At 36.1% G+C, this 10,281-nt stretch overlaps 1 protein-coding gene across 3 annotated transcripts in view; it reads right to left on the reverse strand.

The window, feature by feature from the left end:
• Positions 1-10,281, reverse strand: part of KIF2A (kinesin family member 2A) — a 71,331-nt gene that overhangs the window by 43,025 nt on the left and 18,025 nt on the right. The gene's annotated exons all lie outside the window — the stretch shown is intronic.

Here is a 10,281-nt window from a genome sequence, read left to right on the forward strand (position 1 = left end):
TTCCTTCTATGTGGCCACAAAAGTTCCGTTCTTTCTGCTGTGTAGTATTCCATTGTGTAAATATACCATTTTTTAAAAAAATGTATTTTATTGATTATGCCATCACACTTGTTCCATTCCCCTTTATTCCCCTCCACTCTGCACCCCCACCGACTGCAATGTCCCTCCTTAGTTCACAACTATGGGTTGTACATACAAGTTCTTTGGCATCCACATTTCCTATACTATTCTTAACCTCCCCCTGTCTATTTTGTACCTACCATTTACGCTTCTTCTTCTCTGTACATTTTCCTCCATTCCCCTCTGCCATTACCACTAATAACCCTGTGATCTCCATTTCTGTGGTTCTGTTCCCATTCTGGTGGTTTGCTTAGTTTGTTTGTTTGGGGTTTTGGGGGGTTTGGTTGTTGACAGTTGTAAGTCTGTCATCATTTCACTGTTCATAGTTTTGATCTTCACTTTTTCTTAGCTAAGTTCCTTTAACATTTCATATAATAAGGGCTGGGTGATGAACTCCTTTAACGTGACCTTATCTGGGAAGCACTGTATCTGTCCTTCCATTCTAAATGAAAGCTTTGCTGGATAGAGCAATCTTGGATGTACATCCCTGCCTTTCATGACTTCGAATACTTTTTTCTGGCCCATTCTTGCCTATTATATTTCTTTTGAGAAATCAGCTTATCGTATTATGGGAACTCCTTTGTAGGTAACTGTCTCCTTTTGCTGCTTTTAAGATTCTCTCCTTCTCCTTAATCTTGGGTAATGTAATTATGATGTGCCTTGGCGTCTGCTTCCTTGGATCCACCTTCTTTGGGACTCTCTGAGCTTCCTGGACTTCCTCGAAGTCTATTTCCTTGGCCAGATTGGGGAAGTTCTTCATTATTTTTTCAAATAAGTTTTCAATTTCCTTCTCTTTCTCTCTCCTTGTGGTACCCCTATAATTCCAAAGTTGGAGCATTTAAAGTTGCCCTGGAGGTTCTTAAGCCTCTCCACATTTTTTTGAATTCTTTTTTCATTCCATTCTGGTTGAATGTTTATTTCTTCCTTCTGGTCCACACCATTGATTTGAGTCCCAGTTTCCTTCTGATCACTGTTGCCTCCCTATACATTTTCCTTTATTTCCCATTTCACAGCCTTCACTTTTTCTTCTATTCTGCAACCATATCCACAATTTCTGTGAGCATCCTGGTTATCAGTGTTTTGAGCTATGCATCTGATAGGCTGGCTATCTTGGCATCACTTAGCTCTACTTTTTCTGGAGCTTTGATCTGTTCTTTCATTTCAGCCTCTTTTTGTTTTGACATACCTGTTACGTAGTAAGAGATGGAGCCTTAGGTGTTCACCAGGATGGGGCAACCCACATAGCTGCATCTTGGTGCTATATGGGGGGCAGGAGAGTCTCAAGAAGGAACAGTGCTGCTTGCTCGGCTCTCTGCCAGCTTTTAGCCACTCCCCCCCCCACTACCCACAAGCAAATTGGACCCTTCTGATTCTGGGTGGGTGGGTTTGTGTACATTCTAGGACCCTGTGGGTCTCTCGGCTGAACTCTCCTATGAGGTTGGAAGTGTCTCCTGCCGCTACAACCCCCCACAGGTGTTTCCAATCAGAAGTTTTGAGGCTTTATTTGCCCATGCTGGAGCCCTGGGTTGTGTGGTCTGTCTCCCTCCACCCCCCAACCCCCCTCCCGCCCCGCCCACACCAGTCTGGATGAATGTTTAACTCCTTGGTTGTTGGACTTCCATACGGTTCAATTTTCTGGCAGTCCTGGTTGGTTCGTTTTCAAATTTGTTGTCCTTCCTTTGATTGTACAAAGAGGCACACTGTATCTACCTACACCTCCTTCACAGCTGGAAATCCTGAACGTACCAGTTTTTTGATCCACTCATTTACTAATGGGCCTTTGGCTGTTTCTAGCACTTGGCTATTGTAAACTGTGCTGCTATGAACACTGGGGTGCATAGGTTCTTTTGGATTGGTGTTTCAGGATTCTTAGGGTATAATCCCAGCAGTGGAATCACTGGGTCAAAAGGCAGTTCCATTTTCAGTTTTGTGATGATATTCCATAGTTTTCCACAGTGGCTGCACCAGTCTGTCATCCCACCAACAAGTGCACTAGGATTCCCTTTTCTCCACACCCTTCCAGCATTTGTTGATTGTTGACTTATTAATGATCTAGTTTTCTTTATGATTCCTGACTCTAGGCATTCCTGTTAATGGTTTCTAAAGGTGAGATGCCAGACCAATCAGAATAAAGAAAGCCAAAAAAATTGTTATGACTTCCCCTGTACACAGTGACAGAGTATCAACCCCTGTATTTCTGTAATACTTTACTTACACTGGACTGCCTCCCTTGGAGGAAAATTTCCTATAAACTTAGCTCTGGGGAGCAAATCAGCAGCAACTTTTTATTGACATCTGTTAAGAGAAACCATACAAGTCTTTGTCTTCAAACAGTGAATGTGATTCTCTGATTTTTTTTTTAAATTTGGTCTCCCTAATCATTTTACAGAGTCAATCTTCTGTAGTCCTTGCCTGCTCAGCCTGCCCCACCCATGCCTGAGTATTTCCAATCTGTTTCTGCTCCCTGCTGATACCTTGTTCTTGAGCACAGCTATGCCTTTTTTTAGTACAATAGTACTAAACTGCATGAACTGCATTGTACTATTTTGACCAGAAGCCCCAATCCACCTTTAAGTCATACATCATGTTGACAGAAAATCAGATCTAAAGACTGTAAGTTCACACTATTATATAAAATCAACACTATACTATAAGTTATAACTGTATAGTTTCAAAACTATGGTTTTTTAAACCTTAAAAAATAGAGAGACGTATTTAAAAGTTCTCAGCTTTATTTCAACGTACTTGTAAAAGATAAATTACAGTGTAGAAAATGTCATTTGTTAGGAAAGAAGTACAAAAAGGTACTTGCAAAGAGTTTTGGAAGTACAACATTCCCTCAACCATTTTCCCAGTACAAGACCTCTGGGTGTTTAATTAATATCCAACCTTCATAAAACTTATCTCTCAATGCAAGATACTTTGGCCAATGTTTAGATAGGACAACGTTTATATTTGTATATGACAAAACTCAATTCACATTTTAAACAAAAGGGTGTGCAAGAAAAGTTCCGAGTTACATTCCAAATATAATTGAAAGATGGTCAGAATATTAAAAAGCACATCAAGTATCAAAGTGTAGGCACAGGATGACGTGTGAGCTATTTTCTGGCACTGTGTGCTTGTCCTGAATATATTTCCACAGCCTCTCGTATTTATTTAGTCCTTGTTTTGCTTACTGTTAAATGAGTCTTAAAGTGTTTAAGGAAATGTAAGAAGAAAACTTCGGGATGGGCAGAAAGCAATTAATTGTAATAGAAGAAAAGATTTCATTGCATATAAAATTGACCTGCTCCCCTTATTATTTCTTAAACATGACAGTATTTTACTTATATGTAGGTGATTTATAAAAAAGTGTCACACATTTCAAATTGGTTATAGGATTTGGGTTCATAATTAACAATATAATTTTTTCCCATTTAAAATAAAGGCAAATAGGTTCCCAGTCAGCATTTTCACACACATCTGCTTTTCAGAAAGACTATGACCTTAGTGGATAAAGACTATATTGTTTAAAAACAGGATATGCACATGTTTCTGCTACTGAAAATAGACTTTTAAATATAATCAAATTATAAGAGAACTACAGTAATTCTAAGGAAAAAAATCACAATGTTTCCATTTGACCATTTTATAACCTAAAAGAACAATTTCACATGGTTCAGCATGCAAATGTAAAATTTACCCCAAATTTAGATGTCAGGAAAATTTATAAAAATATTACCTGCTAAATCAAATCATACACACACACATACACACATGTGTGTATGTGTGTGTGTGTGTATGTATATATATATTCAAAAACATAACCTTTATTTCAAAGGCACTTTATACTTAGTCCGTTTATAAAACATCACAATAGCATGGATGGAACTGGAGAGCATTATGCTGAGTGAAATTAGCCAAGCGGTGAAAGACAAATACCATATGATCTCACCTATAATAGGAACCTAATGAACAAAACAAACAAGCAAAATAGAACCGGAGACAAGGAAACAAACTGACAGGGACCATAGGGAAGGGGGAGGGGAATAAAGGAAGAAAGTAGGGAAAGGGCCTACCGTATTTTGCTGGGTATAATGTGCAATTTTTTGGCCCAAATTGGAGGGAAAAAATAAGGACACACATTATACCTGGGATAGTACTTATTCCACATCTATATGAATGTTTTTAATTATTTTATTTATGCTTATAATGTAATGTAGGAATTGAAGATGACATTTCTGATATTGACAGTGACAAAGAGTTCTTGCCCTTCTGATGGATAAATATCGTAAATTTTTAACTAGTGCATAAAATTTCTTGTACCTTGTATCTGTTCTTGTGTTTTATAGTTATTTGTTACATAAAATTTCTTGTACCATAATATGCTCGAAAATAAATGCTAAAATTCCTTTATAATATAAAAAACAATTAAATATAAATCAATAAAAATTGAATTAAAAAACTAAAACAGAAGTTTTTTTCCTGAAAGACTTCCTGGAAGTCTATTTCCTTGGCCAGATTGGGGAAGTTCTTCATTATTTTTTCAAATAAGTTTTCAATTTGAAAGCATTTAAAGTTGCCCTGGAGGTTCCTGGGTGTGCACTATACACAGAAGAGCATTATACACGGCAAAATATTGTAAAGAACATATATAAACAACCCATGGTAAAAGGGTGGGGACTGACTGTGGGAGAGCAGATGGGGCAGGGGAGAGCAACAGGGGGAAATTGGGACAACTGTAACAGAACAACAATAAAAAAAATTTTAAGCATATTAAACATGGCATCTTTTTAAAAAGTCTAATATATAAAACAATTTTTTAAAACAAACACAAAGCCCTGGCTGGTGCGGCTCAGTGGACCGAGTGCCAGCCTGCAAATCAAAGGGTTAATGGTTTGATTCCTAGTCAGGGCACCTGCCTGGGGTGCAGGGCCAAGTCCCCAATAGGGGGCACGTGAGAGATAACCACAATGGATGCCTCTTCTCCTGTCTTTCTCCCTCCCTTTCCCTCTGTCTAAAAATAAATAAAATCTTCAAAAATAAAAAAAAAACATATACAGGAAAAAACAAAAACAAAATATCTTTACATAATTTAAGTCTCAACTTGTTTTGGTGAAATCAAAGAGAATATTTCAGATCTCAATGTTTTAATATGTTAATAAATAAGGCAAATGATTTTTAAAAAATAAACCAACAAGTGACTGAACAGAAGAACAAATGTGAATTCTAGCCACCTCTGCCCCAGTGAACAAAATAACAAATATATTAATTCTGTATTTCAGACTTTCCAGCCTTTAAAATTAAGATGGTTACGTAAGATTGCTATTAGTGCTATTTAACTTGCCACAAAATCTCACAGATTTACTTAGCTGTCAAAAACAACTTTTCCATGCTGACAATTGCCTTTTGGTCTCTGAAAACAGGATCCTATTATATGTTTCCTAGTTCACAGCTGAATTCACAGCAGCTGTGAGGCTAAGAAATGCCAGCAACCAATTAGGGTGGCATAAACCTTGTCTAGCAACTATAATTGGTTGCAAATGCAGAAGAGCCAAAATAAAACATACAAGAATTTTTAAAAAATCACTGGCGAGTATTTTAAAGTCTGAATATTTAAAATGCTAGCAAATATATGTATTTTATTAAAAGGATATAGTGGTAGAACATTAGGAAAACATGAAAAAGCAAGTCAATTCTTTTCAGACACACGGTGTTTAAAAAAAAGGTTGCTGCTGTTTTTGAATTACAAATCTATGCTTCTTAATTTCTTATTACTTAATAGCTGAGGTATGCATTAGTATACATGTGACAAGTCTTAAGGGAAGTAAACATTTTATCAGTTCTTCTGGAGCTGTTTCTATGAAATTTTCTTTTCATACTTCTAAAATAGTAAAGCCTTAATAAAAATTGCAAACCCAAATCTACAACCATTACTAAAAACAGAAGTTGAAATCTAAAATTGTTTACAATGGTAATTTCCAAACCCTTTAAAGCTGTTAAAATTTATTTTTATAAATTTAAGATGACAAGAAATTAATGCTGTATAAATATTACCTAAAAATACTATTTGTCAGTTTGATTCCAGGTCAGGGCACATGCCTGGGTTGCAGGCCAGGTCCCCTAGTTGGGGGCACGTGAGACGCAGCCCAATGATGTTTCTCTCACACCTTGATGGTTCTTCTCTCCCTGCCACCCCCTCTCTCTAAAAGTGAGTATATAAAATCTAAAATAAAAATTTAAAAAGTGATCCTAAATAAATAAAATAAAAATACGATTTAATATTAATAAGTCACTCAAAAATCTATTAAGTCACTGGGCATTCATGTGTATATAGCCATATAATGAAACTAATGCAAAAATCCAGTTTATATGCTAACAAAATATGTATTTCTCAAATATATGTATTCTTGATAAAACCTCTAGTAAGCATATTTTTCAAACATAATACCAACGCATATTTGAATGGTTCTTTTTCATCAACTTTAAAAATAGTGATAAAATCTAGTTTTCTCCTTTTGTATCTTCAACAAGTGGGGACTAAGGAAAAGCAAACATCAATACCCATTCTCAGAAGAACAAAAATATAAATATTACTCTGAAATATAAAGTAACACTCAGAACCAGTGTTTGGCAGAATAATGTCACTTCCAGAGGGTAAGTAAAATACATGATAGTCCAGGTAGCTGGTAAACACATATCTAAAGGAAGCCCCTTTTACCAAGTTCCTGCCAGAAGAGAATCTTGATAAATCATGTTTTTCTAATTTCGTTATTTTTCAATGACGAAATTAAAGTAATATTGAGTTGACATTCAATATTATCCTAGTCTCGGTGTACAGCACAGTGGTGAGTCATTTAGGTAACTTACAAAGCAGTCCCTCTGATAGGCAGCACCCACCTGACACCATACGTAGTTTGATAAATTACCTTAAAACACACCTCAAAGCTTTTGGGACTTCATGTGATTAATTAAAATCACTCTTAAACAGATTCCCCATTTTTCCTCAATTTTGAATAAAATACTGATTCTAGTAAAATAAATCAGCTGTATAGTTAGTTGTAAGGACCAAGTGTCAGTGTAAAATGCAAATTCAAAAATTTGAGCCCTGGCTGGCGCAGCTCAGTGGATTGAGCCCAGGCTGTGAACCAAAGGGCTTCAGTGCTCGATTCCCAGGCAGGGCACATGCCTGGGTTGTGGGCCAGGTCCCCAGTGGGGGCCACAGGAGAGGCAGCCACACACTGATGTTTCTCTCCCTCTCTTTCTCGCTCCCTTCCATTCTCTAGGAATAAATAAATAAAGTCTGTAAAAAAAAATTTGAGTGCATCTTTCCAAGTAGTAATAGCAAAACATGTTATGTCAATTAGCTTTTGTTGTCTAAGGAGGTTTGTTTTAAAACTCTCTTTTAAAACAGATACGATTCTTTTCTTCAGCTTATTAAAAGGATTCCAAAATGGAAATTTCCAAAATGCAGCTTTAAAATAGGAAGACTAATTGACAATAAAAAAAACACTACTAAAAAAAGCATTATTTCAAAAATGGAAAGCATTGTTAACTACACATAATATTTATACATTATTTTTTGTCTTGCCAACTACCTCAAAGCAGTTTATAATTAATAACTTATATTTTCTCAAACATTAAATGTCAATCTGTTCCTAGATGCCACTGACCAGGAAATGAGGGCAGAAAAGAATTTGATCTTTGCTGGAGATCATTACAGGAGACGCAGCAGAAGTCAAACAAACTCACAAACTCTGTCTGATGTCCAGGTTTTGTTAGGTAATCTAAGCAGCGATGAAAAGAATCCTTAATGAGGACTATGTAGGCGTCACACTTCTTCAATAACTTTGGGGGAACAAGAAGCCATTAGAGAAGGACATAAATAATGCCTCAGCTGACACTGGTAACAGTGCTGTTGCTGTTTAGTAAATCCCTTGGGAACGTGACTTTGCCAAACATAGAGACCTTTTGTTTTTGTTTATCACATTTAAGATGTTACTGTTTGTAACTAAATTTACAAAGTTCTAACATTTCCTTTCTTAGACTTTAAACACAAAGCTGGAATTGTGTCACAAGTAGAGAAAAATGAGCATGAGACAGCTAACAATTTTCATGAAGAAAATACAACTTAATAATGGGACAAACTTCATTCACACAGTAAACTAATTTTCAAATTCTTATCTCCTCTGTCCATTGTTTTGAAATGGATCTGAAAAATTAATATTGCTCAGCTTCTCTGGGGTAACCAGCAAAATGGATCTTTTTAGGATTTTGGTGATGAGTGCATCCATCACACTGCACACTAACAATTTGGTAGAATTATTATTCAGAAGGACCCACTGTGCAACTATTTAGAAAATTTCCATCCCAAATTTGCACATAGGTACTAACAAAAATGTCTTATATAAAGGGGCCATAATGACATCAAAAAGTACTAAATCACTAGTTTCCCAATATTATTCTGCATATTTGGGGCTGAAGAAAGAGAGGATTAAAAACGATTCAAAACCGCTAGTGAAAAAGAACATAAAAACTGAATTTCTAAAATCTTAAATTATATGATCAAGATTCCAGCTGATACAGTGAAAATGTAGGGGGAAAAACACTTAAAAACTTCATAAAGTATTTTTAACTAAAGTTTAATAAATCTCACTTTTTAATTAAAAAGTCATTCTTCATATCTATATTCCCCTTGGTGACAGAGTATCTGAATCGTATCTTTTAGTCACTGGTTGAGAAAGAAAATTATTTCCTACATAGAAGACCAGAGCTTTACAAGTGGTATTAAACCAACACATGCTGATAGTCTAAAGTTTTTTAGTGTATGTGCTGCCAAAGCAAACACTAGCCCAAAGTTTTGAAAACTGCCTTTCACAGACATTCTGCTTGGATATATTATGCAATACTAGCTATCTAATTGCTCCCTGGCTCAAATTCTTACTTATTCAAAAGGGAATTCCAAGCCAATAAATCTGCACTATTCTGTGACCATTTCATAGCTGCACGTAGATATCATCTACAGAGAGATATCATGCCAAACAGAGAGATTGTTTCAAGAAAGAGAGAATGAATCAACTGTCAAATGCTGTTAACAAATCAAGTAAATTAAGAGCAATGCCTAATAGGAAAAATGAACCAAGATTTGGGTTTTTTTAAGGTCAAAAAAAAGTAACATTCCAGTATGTTGATGGAAATGATTCAATGATGATGATGATGAATATTGATGAGGCAGCACAAAGAGAGAACAAATGAGGCAGTCACTTTGGGCAGGTGGCAGGCCATAAAGTGCCGTGTACCTGTGGAGAAAATCGGACTAAAATAGGAATGGAGTTTATCCATGGCAAAGTAAGGCAGGCAGTTACAGGTGCAGATAGATACTGGTACTTGGGTAGATGTGGAAGACTTGCGTAAGTTCTTTTCTGACTGCTTTTTTATTTCTAATTGGTAAAATGACAAGCAAGGTCATTTGCTGAGAGTTAGGGTTAGCAAATAAATATAAAGAATTTTATGATAACAGTCAGCAAGGAAACAGTGAATGGGCTAGAGATGACGTAGCCATGAATTTCAATTGTGATCAATTATCACTTCTCAGCCTTCTGGCTAAGATCAAGTGTAAACTGTGATCAGTCAGCATAATTATAATTCTCTCCCCACCCCAGTCAGTTTTAAACAATCAAGAAAGGGCAAAGAGGTTTATAATATACAAAAGGAATGAGTTTATAAAATATATAAAAGGAGAGATTCTGATCAAGACAGGAGCAAGGTAGTAGAGGAAGTTAACATATAAGGTAGGGTTTATAAGGAAGAAAGTGAAGACATGAGGGAGTGTCTTCAAACAAACAATAAAAAGTAGTAGGATTAGGCCTGGCTGGTAGTAGGTCAGTTGGCTGGAGCATTATTCCAATATGCCAAGGATGTAGGTTAAATCACCAGTCAGGAAACATACAAGAATTAACCAATAAAGGCACAAATAAGTAGAGAACAACAAAGATCGATGTCTCATTCTTTGCCCCCCCTTCCTATATCTCTCTAAAATCAATCAATAATTTTTTTAAAAAGTAGTAGGATTATAAATCCTGATGGGATCAAAAGATTAGTGGAGTCAGGATACAATAAGTTATATGCTGGACGGAGTGGTGACTGAAAAATGGGATGCTTCCAATTAAGAATATGGAA

This window comes from Sturnira hondurensis, unplaced genomic scaffold, assembly GCF_014824575.4.
Source record: "Sturnira hondurensis isolate 20B ecotype Veracruz unplaced genomic scaffold, ASM1482457v3 Scaffold0014384, whole genome shotgun sequence".
Lineage (NCBI taxonomy): Eukaryota > Metazoa > Chordata > Mammalia > Chiroptera > Phyllostomidae > Sturnira > Sturnira hondurensis.